The sequence below is a fragment of the Arachis ipaensis genome, chromosome B8 (assembly GCF_059453495.1).
Source record: "Arachis ipaensis isolate K30076 ecotype BB chromosome B8, ASM5945349v1, whole genome shotgun sequence".
NCBI lineage: Eukaryota > Viridiplantae > Streptophyta > Magnoliopsida > Fabales > Fabaceae > Arachis > Arachis ipaensis.
The window spans coordinates 33,245,346-33,263,143 of record NC_142443.1 but is presented as its reverse complement, the minus strand read 5'-3'; the positions used below and the strand labels follow the sequence as shown (position 1 = coordinate 33,263,143).

Here is a 17,798-nt window from a genome sequence, read left to right as displayed (position 1 = left end):
CCACCTGAGGTGCAAAATGGTGAATCTGGAGTTCAGCGCCGGCAACATGGACCAATCTCACCAAAAGGAGTATCTTTAGTTGGATTTGAATTTTAATTATTATATTTTTATTTGTTTTAAGTATATCTAGTCCCAAACACAATCTTTTGGGATTTAGTAATTATTAGTTTATTTTATTTTCAAATCAAATTAGGTTATATATAAAAGGAAAAATATTTCGTCCTTCAAGGAATCTCTTCTCTCGAACCTCATTCTGCACTTTCACATTTTGGAACCATAATTTTCTCTCTGAGTCATGAACAACTAAACCTCCTTGGTTAAGGTTAGAAGCTTTGTTTATTTCCATGGATTGATGTTATTGCCACTCTATTTTAATTGATGTATTGATTTAGTTTCAAGGATTACTTTCTTTCTTCGTCTCATGAATTTGAATATAATGGAAAATAATTCTCATTCTACATGAATTCTTGTTGATTCTTGAAAAAGTTATCTCACTTGAATACTAGCTTGAAAGTAAATTCCTCCAGAGCTACTAATTGCTTAGACTTAACGGGATACGTGATATATAATCTTCTTATATTTGGGCAATTAGGGTTTTTGTGGCTAATAAACTAGAATTGAACCTAACCCTTTAATCTATATTAAGTGACCAAAGAATTGTAGATTGATTAGGTTAGAGCAGACTAAATCACTAAGGAATTAGGGTTTAGTCAATTACAGTTTGCCATGAAATGAATCTTGCATGATTAAACTAGTTGGTAAGAAATCTTAATCCGGAAGAGTAAACAACTCCGAAACCTTGACTATCTTCTCACACATCTCTTACACTGATTTTACTATTTGCTTTCCTTGCACTCTGAATTTCTGTTTAATGCTTTTGAACCTCAAAACACCATTTTCTGCTTGCCTAACTAAGTGATTCATTCGACTATTGTTGTTTAGTCCGTCAATCCTCGTGGGATCGATCCTCACTCACCTAAGGTAATACTTGGTACGACCCGGTGCACTTGCCGGTTCAGTTGTGGTTTTCGAATTCCGCACAAAGTTTTTGGCGCCGTTGGCAGGGATTGACTGTGATTGACAACTAACCGTTGTTTGATTGCTTATATTAGGCATTTTTAGTTTTTAATTTTTATTTGTTTTTACTCTTTTAAATTTTCAAAAATTTGGCTTTATTTTATTTAAATTTTTTTTGTAATTTCTGAAATTAAGTTTGGTGTCCCCTTAGTTATTTTATCTTTCCTAGTTATTTTACTTATTTAGTTCAAATTTTATACTCCTTTTTTCTTATTAGTTATTTGGATTTTCTGTTTAATTTATTCAGGTATTTTATTTTATTTCTTTTACACATGTCACCTCACTGGGAATTTTCTAAACTCTAATGTAGAGATTTTTGCTTTTTCTTTGTTTTCTGTTTATTTATGAGAAGGAACAGGAATAGGAACAAAGAACCTCTTCTTGACTTTGATCCTGAGATTGAGAGGACCTTGAGAAGACGTTTACAACTGGCTTAAGCTTATAAAGCTGCTGAGAACGTCAAGAACAACTTCGATAAGGAAGTTGAAGAGTCCTCTATAGAACTGAATAACAACAATGCGGTTAATGCCAATGTTGTTAATCCCCTAATATGCCTGAACAACCGAGGAGAACACTAGGCTCATTGATGAGCGGATAATTTATACGCTTTTTGGCATTATTTTTACATAGTTTTTAGTATGATTTAGTTAGTTTTTAGTATATTTTTATTAGTTTTTAATTAAAATTTATATTTCTAGACTTTACTATGAGTTTGTGTATTTTTCTGTGATTTCAGGTATTTTTTGCTTGAAATTGAGGGACCTGAGCAAAAATCAGATTCAGAGGTTGAAGAAGGACTGCAGATGTTGTTGGATTCTGACCTCCCTGCACTCAAAGTGGATTTTCTGGAGCTACAGAACTCCAAATGGCGCGCTCTCAATTGCGTTGGAAAGTAGATATCCAGGCCTTTCCAGCAATACATAATAGTCCATACTTTGCCCGAGTTTAGGCGACGCAAACTGGTGTTGAACGCCAGTTCTATGCTGCATTCTAGAGTTAAACGCCAGAAACAGGTTGCAAAGTGGAGTTAAACGCCAGAAACAGGTTACAAACTGGCATTCAACTCCAAGAGAAGCCTCTACACGTGTAAAGCTCAATGCTCAGCCCAAGCACACACCAAGTGGGCCCCAAAAGTGGATTTTCTGCATCATTTACTCATTTTTGTAAACCCTAGTAACTAGTTTAGCATAAATAGGACTTTTTACTATTGTGTTTACATCTTTGGATTATCTTTTGATCCTTTGATCACATTTAGGGGGCTGGCCATTCGGCCATGCCTGGAACTTATCACTTATGTATTTTCAACGGTAGAGTTTCTACACTCCATAGATTAAGGTGTGGAACTCTGCTGTTCCTCATGAATTAATACAAAGTACTACTGTTTTTCTATTCAATTCAAGCTTATTCCTTCTCTAAGATATCCATTCGCACCCAAGAACATGATGAATGTGATGATTATGTGACGCTCATCATCATTCTCACCTATGAACGCGTGCCTGACAAACACTTCCGTTCTACATGCAAACAAGCTAGAATGAGTATCTCTTAGATATCTAATACAGAGGACCGAGTCCGAGATATTAGAATCTTCGTGGTATAAGTTAGAACCCATGGACGGCCATTCCTGAGATCCGAAAAGTCTAAACCTTGTCTGTGGTATTTCGAGTAGGATCTGGGAAGGGATGGCTGTGACGAGCTTTAAACTCGCGAGTGCTGGGCGTAGTGACAGACATAAAATGATAGTAAATCCTATTCCAGTATGATCGAGAACCGACAGATGATTAGCCATGCAGTGACAGCGCATTGGACCATTTTCACAGAGAGGATGGGATGTAGCCATTGACAACGGTGATGCGCTACATAAAGCTTGCCATGGAAAGGAGTAGGAATGATTGGATGAAGACAGCAGGAAAGCAGAGGTTCAGAGGAACAAAAGCATCTCTATACGCTTATCTGAAATTCTCACCTATGAATTACATAAGTATCTCTATCCCAGTTTATATTTTATTTATGTTTTTATTATCAATTTACCATAACCATTTGAATCCGCCTGACTGAGATTTACAAGGTGACCATAGCTTGCTTCAAGCCGACAATCTCCGTGGGATCGACCCTTACTCATGTAAGGTTTATTACTTGGACGACCCAGAGCACTTGCTGGTTAGTTGTATCAAAATTGTGAAAAAGAACTAAAATTATGAACGTGCGTATTAAGTTTTTCGCGCCGTTACCAAGGAATGAACGATCACGATTTCGTGCACCAAGTTTTTGGCGCCGTTGCCGGGGATTGTTCGAGTTTGGACAACTGACGGTTCATCCTATTGCTCAGATTAGGTAATTTTATTTTAATTTTAACCTTTTTTGTTTTTATTATTCTTATTTTCAAAAATTTCAAAAAAAAAATTTTCTTTTTTCGTTTTTCTTAATTAATTTTCGAAAAATACAAAAAATTTTACAAAATCATAAAATCAAAAATATTTTTTGTGTTTCTTGCTTGAGTCTAGAGTCAACTTTTAAGTTTGGTGTCAATTGCATCTTTTTAATTTTCTAAAAAAATTCATTTTCGAAAATTTCATGCATTGCATTCTTCATGATCTTCAAGTCATTCTTGGCCAGTCTTCTTGTTTGATCTTCATATTTTCTTGTTTTCTGTCTTTTCTTGTTTTTCATATGCATTCTTGAAACATTAATGTCTAAAGAATAAAAATTTTTAAGTTTGGTGTCTTGCATGTTTTCTTTTCTTGAAAATTTTTCAAAAATAAGTTCTTGGTGTTCATCTTGACATTCAAAGTGTTCTTGGTGTTCATCTTTGCATTCAAAGTGTTATTGCATATATTTCTTGTTTTGATTCATAATTTTCATGTTTTAAGTCTTTTTGATGTTTTTCTCTTTCATCATTAAAAATTCAAAAATAAAAAAATATCTTTCCCTTTTTCTTCTCATCAAATTCGAAAATTTGAGTTGGCTTTTTCAAAAATTTTTAAAATTTAGTTGTTTCTTATGAGTCAAATCAAATTTTCAATTTAAAAATTCTATCTTTTACAAATCTTTTTCAAAAATCAAATCTTTTTCATTTTTCTTTTATGATTTTCGAAAATTTCAAATTGATTTTCAAAATTTTTTTCTTTCATATTTTCAAAAATTAATGCTAACAATTAATGTGATTGATTCAAAAATTTTAAGTTTGTTACTTGCCTAGTAAGAAAGATTCAACCTTTAAACTCTAGAATCATATCTTTTTAGTTTCTTGTTAGTCAAGTAATCAACTTTGATTTCAAAATCAAATCTTTTTAAATTTCTTTTTCAAATCTTTTTCAAATTAAATTTCAATCACATCTTTTTCAAAAATTTAATTTCAAAATCTTTTCTAACTTCTTATCTTTTTTCTAAAAATTGATTTTCAAATTTTTTTCAAACTAATCCTATCCTTTTGTTTCAATCATATCTTTTTCAAAACTACCTAACTAATTCTACCTCTAATTTTCGAAAATCACCTTCCTCTTTTTCAAAATTCCTTTTTAATTAACTAATTGTTTTAAAGTTAAATTTAATTTAATTTTATTTTCCTTTCTTAATTTTCCTATTTTAACTTTAATTTTTAAATTAAAAATAAAAAAATATTTTTCTTTTCTTTTCAATTATTTTCGAAAATTCCTCTCTCATCTCCTTCTATTTATTTATTTATTTACTAACACTCCTCTTCATCTAAGAATTCGAGCCTACTCCTCACCCTTGTGTTTGGATTCTCCTTCTTCTATTCATATCTTCTTCTACTCACATAAAGGAATCTCTATACTGTGACATAGAGGATTCCATATTTTCTGTTCTCTTCTTTTTCATATGAGCAGGAACAAGGATAAGAACATTCTTGTTGAGGCTGATCCTGAACCTGAAAGGACTCTGAAGAGGAAGCTAAGGGAAGCTAAAGCACAACTCTCTGGAGAAAATCTGACAGAAATTTTCGAAAAAGAAGGAGACATGGCCGAAAATAATAACAATGCAAGAAAGATGCTTGGTGACTTTACTGCACCAAATTCAAATTTACATGGAAAAAGCATCTCAATCCCTGCCATTGGAGCAAACAACTTTGAGCTTAAACCTCAATTAGTTTCTCTGATGCAACAGAACTGCAAGTTTCATGGACTTTCATCTGAAGATCCTTTTCAGTTCTTAATTGAATTCTTGCAGATCTGTGATACTGTTAAGACCAATGGGGTTGATCCCGAGGTCTATAGGCTTATGCTTTTCCCATTTGCTGTAAGAGACAGAGCTAGAATATGGTTGGACTCTCAACCTAAGGATAGCCTGAACTCTTGGGATAAGCTGGTTGGTGCACGAAATTGTGATCTCAGGCAACGGCGCCAGAAACTCTGTACGCACGTCTTAATAAATCATTTTTCATTCACAACTTCGATACAACTAACCAGCAAGTGCACTGGGTCATCCAAGTAACAAACCTTACGTGAGTAAGGGTCGATCCCACGGAGATTGTTGGTATGAAGCAAGCTATGGTCACCTTGTAAATCTCAGTCAGGCGGATATCAAAAGGTTATGGAGTTTTCGAACATAAATAAATAAATAATAAGTAAACATAAAATAAGGATAGAAAATAAGGATAGAAACACTTATGTATATCATTGGTGAGAATTTCAGATAAGTGTATAGAGATGCTTTCGTTCCTCTGAACCTCTGCTTTCCTGCTGTCTTCATCCAATCAGTCTTACTCCTTTCCATGGCTGGCTTTATGTAAGGGCATCACCGTTGTCAATGGCTACATCCTATCCTCTTGTGAAAAAGGTCCAAATGCTCTGTCACGGCACGGCTAATCATCTGAGGTTCTCGATCATACTGGAATAGGATCCATTGATCCTTTTGCGTCTGTCACTACGCAGCACTCGCGAGTTTGAAGTTCGTCACAGTCATTCAATCCTAGAATCCTACTCGGAATACCACAGACAAGGTTTAGACTTTCCGGATTCTCATGAATGCCGCCATCAATCTAGCTTACACCACGAAGATTCTGATTAAGAGATCCAAGAGATACTCATTCAATCTAAGGTAGAACGGAAGTGGTTGTCAGGCACGCGTTCATAGGGAATGATGATGATTGTCATGTTCATCACATTCAGATTGAAGTGCGAATGAATATCTTAGAAGCGGAACAAGTTGAATTGAATAGAAAAACAGTAGTACTTTGCATTAATCTTTGAGGAATAGCAGAGCTCCACACCTTAATCTATGGAGTGCAGAAACTCTACCGTATGAAAATACATAAGTGATAATAGAGGGTAAGCATGGCCGAGTGGCCAGCCTCCCATGGAGGTCTAGAGATCTAAAAATGATCCAAAGATGTTCCAAAGATGTCTAATACAATAGTAAAAAGTCCTATTTATACTAAACTAGTTACTAGGCTTTACAGAAGTAAGTAATTGATGCATAAATCCACTTCCGGGGCCCACTTGGTGTGTGCTTGGGCTGAGCTTGAATGTTATACGTGCAGAGGCTCTTTCTAGAGTTGAACGCCAGGTTGTAACGTATTTCTGGCGTTCAACTCTGGTTTGTGACTTGTTTCTGGCGTTTAACTCTAGACAGCAGCGTAGAACTGGCGTTCAACGCCCTTTTACGTCGACTAAACTCGGCCAAAGTATGGAGTATTATACATTGCTGGAAATCCCTGGATGTCTACTTTCTAACGCAATTAGAAGCGTGCCATTTTGAGTTTTGTAGCTCCAGAAAATCCACTTTGAGTGCAGGGAGGTCAGAATCCAACAGCATCAGCAGTCCTTCTTCAACCTCTGAATCTGATTTTTGCTCAAGTCCCTCAAGTTCAGCCAGAAAATACCTGAAATCACAGAAAAACACACAAACTCATAGTAAAGTCCAGAAATGTGAATTTAACATAAAAACTAATGAAAACATCCCTAAAAGTAACTAGATTCTACTAAAAACATACTAAAAATAATGCCAAAAAGCGTATAAATTATCCGCTCATCACAACACCAAACTTAAATTGTTGCTTGTCCCCAAGCAACTGAAAATCAAATAGGATAAAAAGAAGAGAATATACTATAAATTCCAAACTATCAATGAAACATAGCTCCAATTAAATGAGCGGGACTTGTAGCTTTTTGCCTCTTGAATAGTTTTGGCATCTCACTTTATCCATTGAGGTTCAGAATGATTGGCATCTATAGGAACTCAGAGTTCAGATAGTGTTATTGATTCTCCTAGTTCAGTATGATGATTCTTGAACACAGCTATTTTATGAGTCTTGGCCGTGGCCCTAAGCACTTTGTTTTCCAGTATTACCACCGGATACATAAATGCCACAGACACATAATTGGGTGAACCTTTTCAGATTGTGACTCAGCTTTGCTAAAGTCCCCAATTAGAGGTGTCCAGGGTTCTTAAGCACACTCTTCTTTTGCTTTGGACCTTGACTTTAACCGCTCAGTCTCAAGTTTTCACTTGACACCTTCACGCCACAAGCACATGGTTAGGGACAGCTTGGTTTAGCCGCTTAGGCCAGGATTTTATTCCTTTAGGCCCTCCTATCCATTGATGCTCAAAGCCTTGGGATCCTTTTTATTTATCCTTGCCTTTTGGTTTTAAGGGTTATTGGCTTTTTGCTCTTGCCTCTTGGTTTTAAGAGCTTTTGGCTTTTTCTGCTTGCTTTTTCTCTTTTTTTTTTCTTTCTATTTTTTTCGCTATTTTTTTTTCTGCAAGCTTTGTTCTTTGCTGCCTTTTTCTTACTTCAAGAATCATTTTTATGATTTTTCAGATTATCAAATAACATGTCTCCTTATCATCATTCTTTCAAGAGCCAACATATTTAACATTCTTAAACAACAACATCAAAAGACATATGCACTGTTCAAGCATTCATTCAGAAAACAAGAAGCATTGTCACCACATCAATATAATTAAACAAAGTTCAAGGATAAATTCGAAACTCATGTACTTCTTGTTCTTTTGAATTAAAACAGTTTTCATTTAAGAGAGGTGATGGATTCATAGGACATTCATAACTTTAAGACATAGTTACTAAATACTAATGATCATGTAATGAGGACACAAACATGGATAAGCACTTACCATAGAAAACGAAAAACAGAGAAAGTAAGAACAAGGAATGAGTCCACCTTAGTGATGGTGGCGTTTCCTTCTTGAGGAACCAATGATGTCCTTGAGCTCTTCTATGTCTCTTCCTTGTCTTTGTTGCTCCTCCCTCATTACTTTTTGATCTTCTCTTATTTCATAAAGGATGATGGAGTGCTCTTGATGTTCCACCCTTAATTGTCCTATGTTGGAACTTAATTCTCCTAGGGAGGTGTTGATTTGCTCCTAATAGTTTTGTAGAGGAAAATGCATTTGAGGCATCTCCGGGATCTCATGGTGATGAGCTTCATGCGTCTCTTGAGATCCATGAATGGGCTCTCTTGCTTGCTCCATCCTTTTCTTAGTGATGGGCTTCTCTTCCTCAATAGGAATGTCTCCTTCTATGAAAGCTCCAGCTGAGTAACATAGATGGCAAATAAGATGAGGAAAAGCTAGCCTTGCCCCAGGAGAGGGCTTTTCGGCTATTTTGTAGAGTTCAAGGGAGATGACTTCATGAACTTCTACTTCCTCTCCAATCATGATGCTATGAATCATGATGGTCCGATCCACAGTAACTTCAGATCGGTTGCTAGTGGGGATGATGGAGCGTTGGATGAACTCCAACCATCCTCTAACCACAGGCCTGAGGTCCAGTCTTCTTAATTGAACCGGCTTGCCTTTGGAGTCAATCTTCCATTGAGCTCCTTCCACACATATGTCCATGAGGACTTGGTCCAACCTTTGATTAAAGTTGACCCTTCTAGTGTAGAGGCGTGCATCTCCTTGCATCATAGGCAAGTTAAACGCCAACCTCACATTTTTTGGACTAAAATCTAAGTATTTCCCCTGAACCATTGTAATATAATTCTTTGGGTTTGGGTTCTTACTTTGATCATGGTTCCTAGTGATCCATGCATTGGCATAGAACTCTTGAACCATTAGGATGCCGACTTGTTGGATGGGGTTTTGTTAGAACTTCCCAACCTTTTCTTTGGATTTCATGTCGGATCTCCGGATACTCATTCTTCTTGAGCTTGAAAGGGACCTCGGGGATCACCTTCTTCTTGGCCACAACATCATAGAAGTGGTCTTGATGAGCTTTGGAGATGAATCTTTCCATCTCCCATGACTCGGAGGTGGAAGCTTTTGTCTTCCCTTTCCCTTTTCTAGAGGATTCTCCGGTCTTAGGTGCCATCAATGGTAATGGAAAAACAAAAAGCTTATGCTTTTACCACACCAAACTTAAAATATTGCTCGCCCTCGAGCAAGAGAAGAAAGAAGAGATGAAGAAGAAGAAGAAATGGAGGAGAGGGAGAGAGATGTGTTTCGGCCAAGAAGGGGAAGAGAGGGTTGTGTTGTGTGAAAATGAGGAGGAATGGAGGGCTATATATAGGGAAGGGAGGGGGTAAGGTTTCGGCCATATAGGGTGGGTGTGGGTGGGAAATTGATTTTGAATTTTGAAGGTAGGTGGTGTTTATGAGGTAGGTTTATGGGGAAGAGTGGATGGATGTGAGTGGTGAAGTGGTGATAGGGAAGAGAGATTGAGGTGATTGGTGAAGAGTTTTGGGGAAGAGTGTTTATGGAATTGTGTGAAAGAGGGGTGAGAAGAAGTGAGTGGAGGTAGGTGGGGATCCTGTGGGGTCCACAGATCCTGAGGTGTTCAAAGATTTACAACCTTGCACCAATTTAGGCATACAAAATGCCCTTGCACACAACTCTGGGCGTTCAGCGCCAGATTGGTGCTTGTTCTGGGCGTTGAACGCCCATTTGTTGCCCATTTCTGGCGTTGAACGCCAGAACCATGCTTGTTCTGGGCGTTCAGCGCCAGCTCTTCTCCAGGGTGCAATTCTGGCGTTCACACGCCCAGATGCTGCCCATTTTGGGCATTCAACGCCAGAACCATGCTCTGTTCTGGCGTTGAACGCCAGCCAGATGCTTCTTACTGGCGTTTAAATGCCAGTAAGGTCTTCCTCTAGGGTGTGATTTTTCTTCTGCTATTTTTGATTCCATTTTTAATTTTTATATTTATTTTGTGACTCCACATGATCATGAACCTAATAAAACATGAAAGAACAAGAAAAATAAAATTAGATAAATAAAAATTGGGTTGCCTCCCAACAAGCGCTTTTTTAATGTCAATAGCTTGACAGTGGGCTCTCATGGAGCCTCACAGATGTTCAGAGCATTGTTGAGACTTCCCAACACCAAACTTAGAGTTTGGATATGGGAGTTCAACACCAAACTTAGAGTTTGGTAGTGGCCTCCCAACACCAAACTTAGAGTTTGACTGTGGGGGCTCTGGTTGACTCTATTTTGAGAGAAGCTTTTTATGCTTCCTCTCCATGTTTACAGAAGGGTAACCTTGAGTTGTAAACACAAGGGAGTCCTCATTCAATTGAGGGACTAATTCACCTCTGTCAACATCAATCACAGCTCTTGCTGTGGCTAGGAAAGGTCTTCCAAGGATGATGGATTCATCCTCATCCTTCCCAGTATCAAGGATTATGAAATCAGTAGGGATGTAAAGGCCTTCAACCTTTACTAACACGTCCTCTACTTTTCCATAAGCCTATTTTCTTGAATTATCTGCCATCTCTAATGAGATTTTAGCAGCTTGCACCCCATAGATTCCCAGTTTCTCTATTACAGAGAGGGGCATGAGGTTTATCCCTGAACCAAGGTCACACAGAGCCTTTTCAAAGATCATGTTGCCTATGGTACAAGGTATTACGAACTTTCCAGGATCCTGTTTCTTCTGAGGCAATCTCAGTTGATCCAGATCACTTAGTTCATTGGTGAACAAGGGAGGTTCATCTTCCCAAGTCTCAATACCAAATAATTTGGCATTCAGCTTCATGATTGCACCAAGAAACTTGGTAGTTTGCTCTTTAGTAACATCCTCATTTTCTTCAGAAGAGGAATACTCATCAGAGCTCATGAATGGCATAAGGAGGTTCAATGGAATCTCTATGGTCTCTAGATGAGTCTCAGATTCCTTTGGTTCCTCAGAGGGAAACTCCTTATTGATCACTGGACGTCCCAGGAGGTCTTCCTCACTGGGATTCACGTCTTCAACCTCCCTTACAGGTTCGGCCATGGCGGTTATGTCAATGGCCTTGCACTCTCCTTTTGGATTTTCTTCTGTATTGCTTGGGAGAGTACTAGGAGGGATTTCAGTGATCCTTTTACTCAACTGGCCCACTTGTGCTTCCAAATTTCTAATGGAAGACCTTGTTTCATTCATGAAACCTACAATGGCCTTAGATAGATCAGAGACTAAATTTGCTAAGCTAGATGAATTCTGCTCAAAATTCTCTGTCTGTTGCTGAGTGGATGATGGAAAAGGTTTACTATTGTTAAACCTATTTCTTCCACCATTATTAAAGCCTTGTTGAGACTTTTGATCCTTCCATGAGAGATTTGGATGATTTCTCCATGAGGGGTTATAGGTGTTTCCATAAGGTTCACCCATATAATTTACCTCTGCTATTGCAGGGTTTTCAGGATCATAAGCTTCTTCTTCAGAAGATGCCTCTTGAGTACTGTTGGATGCAGCTTGCATTTCATTCAGACTCTGAAAAATCATATTGACTTGCTGAGTCAATATTTTATTCTGAGCCAATATAGCATTCAGAGTATCAATTTCAAGAACTCCCTTCTTCATAGGCGTCCCATTATTCACAGGATTCCTTTCAGAAGTGTACATGAACTGGTTATTAGCAACCATGTCAATGAGTTCTTGAGCTTCTGCAGGCATTTTCTTTAGGTGAATGGATCCACCTACAGAAGTATCCAATGACATCTTAGCTAATTCAGACAGACCATCATAGAATATATCCAGGATGGTCCATTCTGAAAGCATGTCAGAAGGACACTTTTTGGTCAGTCCTTTGTATCTCTCCCAAGCTTCATAGAGGGATTCACCTTCTTTCTGTCTGAAGGTCTGAGCATCCACTCTAAGCTTACTCAGCTTTTGAGGAGGAAAGAACTTGGCTAAGAAAGTCTTGACCAGCTTATCCCAAGAGTTCAGGCTATCCTTAGGTTGAGAGTCCAACCATACTCTAGCTCTGTCTCTTACAGCAAAAGGGAAAAGCATGAGCCTGTAGACTTCAGGATCTACTCCATTATTCTTAACAGTATCACATAACTGCAAGAATTCAGTTAAGAACTGAAAAGGATCTTCAGATGGAAGTCCATGAAACTTGCAGTTCTGCTGCATCAGAGAAACTAATTGAGGTTTCAGCTCAAAATTGTTTGCTCCAATGGCAGGAATGGAGATGCTTCTTCCATGTAAATTGGAATTAGGTGCAGTAAAGTCACCAAGCATCCTCCTTGCATTATTATTATTTTCGGCTGCCATCTCCTCTTCCTGTTCGAAAATTTCTATAAGTTTATCTCTGGATTGTTGTAATTTAGCTTCTCTTAGTTTCCTTTTCAGAGTCCTTTCAGGTTCTGGATCTGCTTCAACAAGAATGTTCTTGTCCTTGCTCCTGCTCATATGAAAAAGAGGGACAGAAAAATAATAATAATAGGGGTCCTTTTTACCACAGTATAGAGGTCCCTGTGTGAGTAGAAGAAAAGAAGAAGAAAAAATTCGAACACAGATGGAAGAGGGGGTTCGAATTCGGGTGAGATGAAGTGTTAGTAGATGAATAAACAAATAGAATGAGATAAGAGAGAGAGAATTTTCGAAAATAATTTTTGAAAAAGAGTTAGTGATTTTCGAAAATAGTTTTTGAAAAAGGTTAGTAATTTTCGAGAATTAAAATCAAAAATTAAAATAATTAGTTAATTAAAAAGAAATTTTGAAAAAGAGGGAAGATATTTTCTAAAATTAGAGAGAGAGTTAGTTAGGTAGTTTTGAAAAAGGTAAGAAACAAACAAAAAGTTAGTTAGTTAGTTGAAACAAATTTGAAAATCAATTTTTGAAAAGATAAGAAGATAAGAAGTTAAAAAGATATTTTAAAATCAAATTTTTGAAAAAGATATGATTTTGAAAAAGATAAGATAATAAGATATTTTTGAAAAGATATGATTGAAATTAGTTTTGAAAAAGATTTGATTTTTAAAATCACAATTAATGACTTGATTCACAAGAAATCACAAGATATGATTCTAGAACTTAAAGTTTGAATCTTTCTTAACAAGTAAGTAACAAACTTGAAATTTTTGAATCAAGACATTAATTGATGATGTTATTTTCGAAAATTAGGAGGTAAAGATAAGAAAAAGATTTTTTGAAAAATATTTTTAAAATTTTCGAAAATAAATAAGAAAATTGAAAAAGATTTGATTTTTGAAAAAGATTTTGAAAAGATAAGATTTTTAAATTGAAAATTTGATTTGACTCATAAAAACAACTAGATTTTAAAAAGTTTTGAAAAAGTCAACTCAAATTTTCGAAATTTATGAGTGAAAAAGGGAAAGATATTTTTTTGATTTTTGAATTTTTAATGATGAGAGGGAAAAACATGAAAAAGACTCAATGCATGAAAATTTTGGATCAAAACAATGAATGCATGCAAGAATGCTATGAATGTCAAGATGAACACCAAGAACACTTTGAATGTCAAGATGAACATCAAGAACTTATTTTTGAAAATTTTTCAAGAAAAGAAAGCATGCAAGACACCAAACTTAGAAATCTTTCATGTTTAGACACTATGAATGCAAGAATGCACATGTAAAATAAGAAAAGACACAAAACAAGAAAACATCAAGATCAAACAAGAAGACTTACCAAGAACAACTTGAAGATCATGAAGAACACCATGAATGCATGAATTTTTCGAAAAATGCAAGATGAACATGCAATTGACACCAAACTTTAAATCTGACTCAAGACTCAAACAAGAAATACAAAATATTTTTTTTGATTTTTATGATTTTATGATTTTTTTGTATTTTCTTTTAATTTTTTTTTTCGAAAATCATTTTGAAAAAGAAAAATAAGGATTCCAAAATTTTTAATATGAATTCCAGGAATCTTATGCTCTTTAAACTAAAGCTCCAATCAAAGGGTCAGGCATGGCTTAATAGCCAGCCAAGCTTTAGTATGTAACTCAGACATGACACGCCTGACATTCCCTACCCAGAAGAATTAGACATGGCTTTACAGCCAACCAGGCTTCAACATGCTTCATGAAACACTAGAATTCATTCTTAAAAATTTTGAAGAAAAATATATTTTTGAAAACATTTTTATTTTAAAATTTTTTTCGAAAACAAAGGAGAAATTTTTGAAAGGTTTTTGAAAAATTTTTTTTGAAAATAAAACAAAAAGAAAATTACCTAATCTGAGCAACAAGATGAACCGTCAGTTGTTCAAACTCGAACAATCCCCGGCAACGGCGCCAAAAACTCTGTACGCACGTCTTAATAAATCGTTTTTCATTCACAACTTCGATACAACTAACCAGCAAGTGCACTGGGTCGTCCAAGTAATAAACCTTACGTGAGTAAGGGTCGATCCCACAGAGATTGTTGGTATGAAGCAAGTTAGGGTCACCTTGTAAATCTCAGTCAGGCGGATATCAAAAGGTTATGGAGTTTTCAAACATAAATAATAAGTAAACATAAAATAAGGATAGAAAATAAGGATAGAAACACTTATGTATATCATTGGTGAGAATTTCAGATAAGTGTATAGAGATGCTTTCGTTCCTCTGAACCTCTGCTTTCCTGCTGTCTTCATCCAATCAGTCTTACTCCTTTCCATGGCTGGCTTTATGTAAGGGCATCACCGTTGTCAATGGCTACATCCCATCCTCTTGTGAAAAAGGTCCAAATGCTCTGTCACGGCACGGCTAATCATCTGAGGTTCTCGATCATACTGGAATAGGATCCATTGATCCTTTTGCGTCTGTCACTACGCCCAGCACTCGCGAGTTTGAAGTTCGTCACAGTCATTCAATCCTAGAATCCTACTCGGAATACCACAGACAAGGTTTAGACTTTCCGGATTCTCATGAATGCCGCCATCAATCTAGCTTACACCACAAAGATTCTGATTAAGAGATCCAAGAGATACTCATTCAATCTAAGGTAGAACGGAAGTGGTTGTCAGGCACGCGTTCATAGGGAATGATGATGATTGTCACGTTCATCACATTCAGGTTGAAGTGCGAATGAATATCTTAGAAGTGGAACAAGTTGAATTGAATAGAAAAACAGTAGTACTTTGCATTAATCTTTGAGGAACAGTAGAGCTCCACACCTTAATCTATGGAGTGCAGAAAATCCACTTTGAGTGCAGGGAGGTCAAAATCCAACAGCATCAGCAGTCCTTCTTCAACCTCTGAATCTAATTTTTGCTCAAGTCCCTCAATTTCAGTCAGAAAATACCTGAAATCACAGAAAAACACACAAACTCATAGTAAAGTCCAGAAATGTGAATTTAACATAAAAACTAATGAAAACATCCCTAAAAGTAACTAGATTCTACTAAAAACATACTAAAAACAATGCCAAAAAGCGTATAAATTATCCGCTCATCACTGGTCACGGCTTTCTTAGCCATGTTCTTTCCTCCTCAAAAGCTTAGTAAGCTTAGAGTGGATGTTCAAACCTTCAAACAGAAAGAAGGTGAATCCCTCTATGAAGCTTGGGAGAGATACAAGGAACTGACCAAAAAGCGTCATTCTGATATGCTTTCAGAATGGACAATCCTGGATATATTCTATGATGGTCTGTCTGAGCTATCAAAGATGTCACTGGACCATTCTGCAGGTGGATCCATTCACCTAAAGAAAACGCCTGCAGAAGCTTAAGAACTCATTGACGTGGTTGCAAATAACCAGTTCATGTACACTTTTGAAAGGAATCCTGTGAATAATGGGATGCCTATGAGGAAGGGAGTTCTTGAAATTGATACTCTGAATGCCATATTGACTCAGCAAGTCAATATAATTTCTCAGAGTCTGAATGGATTGAAGGAATCATCCAACAGTACTAAAGAGGCCTCTTCTGAAGAAGAAGCTTATGATCCTGAGAACCCTGCAATAGAAGAGGTAAATTATATGGGTGAACCCTATGGAAACATCTATAATCCCTCATGGAGAAATCATCCAAATTTCTCATGGAAGGATCAACAAAAGTCTCAACAAGGCTTTAATAATGGTGGAAGAAGCAGGTTTAGCAATAGCAAACCTTTTCCATCATCCACTCAGCAACAGACAGAGAATTCTGAGCAGAATCCATCTAGCTTAGCAAATATAGTCTCTGATCTATCTAAGGCCACTTTAAGTTTCATGAATGAAACAAGGTCCTCCATTAGAAATTTGGAGGCACAAGTGGGCCAGCTGAGTAAAAGAGTCACTGAAACTCCTCCTAGTACTCTCCCAAGCAATACAGAAGAGAATCCAAAAAGAGAGTGCAAGGCCATTGATTTAACCATCTTGGCCAAACCTACAAGGGAGGGAGGGGACGTGAATCCCAGTGAGGAAGACCTCCTGGGACGTCCAGTGATCAACAAGGAGTTTCCCTCTGAGGAACCAAAGGAATCTGAGGCTCATCTAGAGACCATAGAGATTCCATTGAACCTCCTTATGCCATTCATGAGCTCTGATGAGTATTCTTCTTCTAAAGAGAATGAAGACATTACTGAAGAGTAAGTTGCCAAGTACCTTGGTGCAATCATGAAGTTGAATGCCAAATTATTTGGTAATGAGACTTGGGAAGATGAACCCCCCTTACTCACCAATGAACTGAGTGATCTGGATCAACTGAAATTGCCTCAGAAGAAACAGGATCCTGGAAAGTTCTTAATACCTTGCACCATAGGCACCATGACCTTTGAGAAGGCTCTATGTGACCTTGGGTTAGGGATAAACCTCATGCCACTCTCTGTAATGGAGAAACTGGGAATCTTTGAGGTGCAAGCTGTCAGAATCTCATTAGAGATGGCAGACAACTCAAGAAAATAGGCTTATGGACTAGTAGAGGACGTTTTAGTAAAGGTTGAAGGCCTTTACATCCCTGCTGATTTCATAATCCTAGAAACTGGGAAGGATGAGGATGAATCCATCATCCTTGGAAGACCCTTCCTAGCCACAGCAAGAGCTGTGATTGATGTGGACAGAGGAGAATTGATCCTTCAACTGAATGAGGACAACCTGGTGTTTAAAACTCAAGGATCTCCTTCTGTAACCATGGAGAGAAAGCATGAAAAGTGATGAGCGGATATTTTATACGCTTTTTGGGGATAATTTCATATAGTTTAGAGTGTGTTTTAGTTAGTTTTTAGTCTATTTCTAGTAGTTTTTAGGAAAAATTCATATTTCTGGACTTTACTATGAGTTGTGTGTTTTTCTGTAATTTCAGGTATTTTTCTGGCTGAAATTGAAGGAGCTGAGCAAAAATCTGATTCAGGCTGAAAAAGGACTGCTGATGCTGTTGGATTCTGACCTCCCTGCACTCAAAGTGGATTTTTTGGAGCTACAGAAGTTGAAATGGCGTGCTTCCAATTGCGTTGAAAAGTAGACATCCAGGGCTTTCCAGCAATATATAATAGTCCATACTTTGCACAAGAATTGACGACGTAAACTGGCGTTCAACGCCAGCCTTCTGCCCAATTCTGGCGTCCAGTGCCAGAAAAGGATCAAAAACTGGAGTTGAACGCCCAA

General features: G+C 37.1%; 2 non-coding genes across 2 annotated transcripts; one reads left to right on the top strand and one right to left on the bottom strand.

The window, feature by feature from the left end:
- The first annotated feature begins 12,031 nt into the window (after positions 1-12,031).
- LOC148547647 (small nucleolar RNA R71) lies at positions 12,032-12,139 on the top strand. Its single transcript, XR_015897510.1, has one exon. It is a non-coding gene; the product is annotated as a small nucleolar RNA R71 (small nucleolar RNA).
- Positions 12,140-15,719: 3,580 nt separating this feature from the next.
- Positions 15,720-15,827, bottom strand: LOC148547646 (small nucleolar RNA R71). Its single transcript, XR_015897242.1, has one exon. It is a non-coding gene; the product is annotated as a small nucleolar RNA R71 (small nucleolar RNA).
- Positions 15,828-17,798: the final 1,971 nt, after the last annotated feature.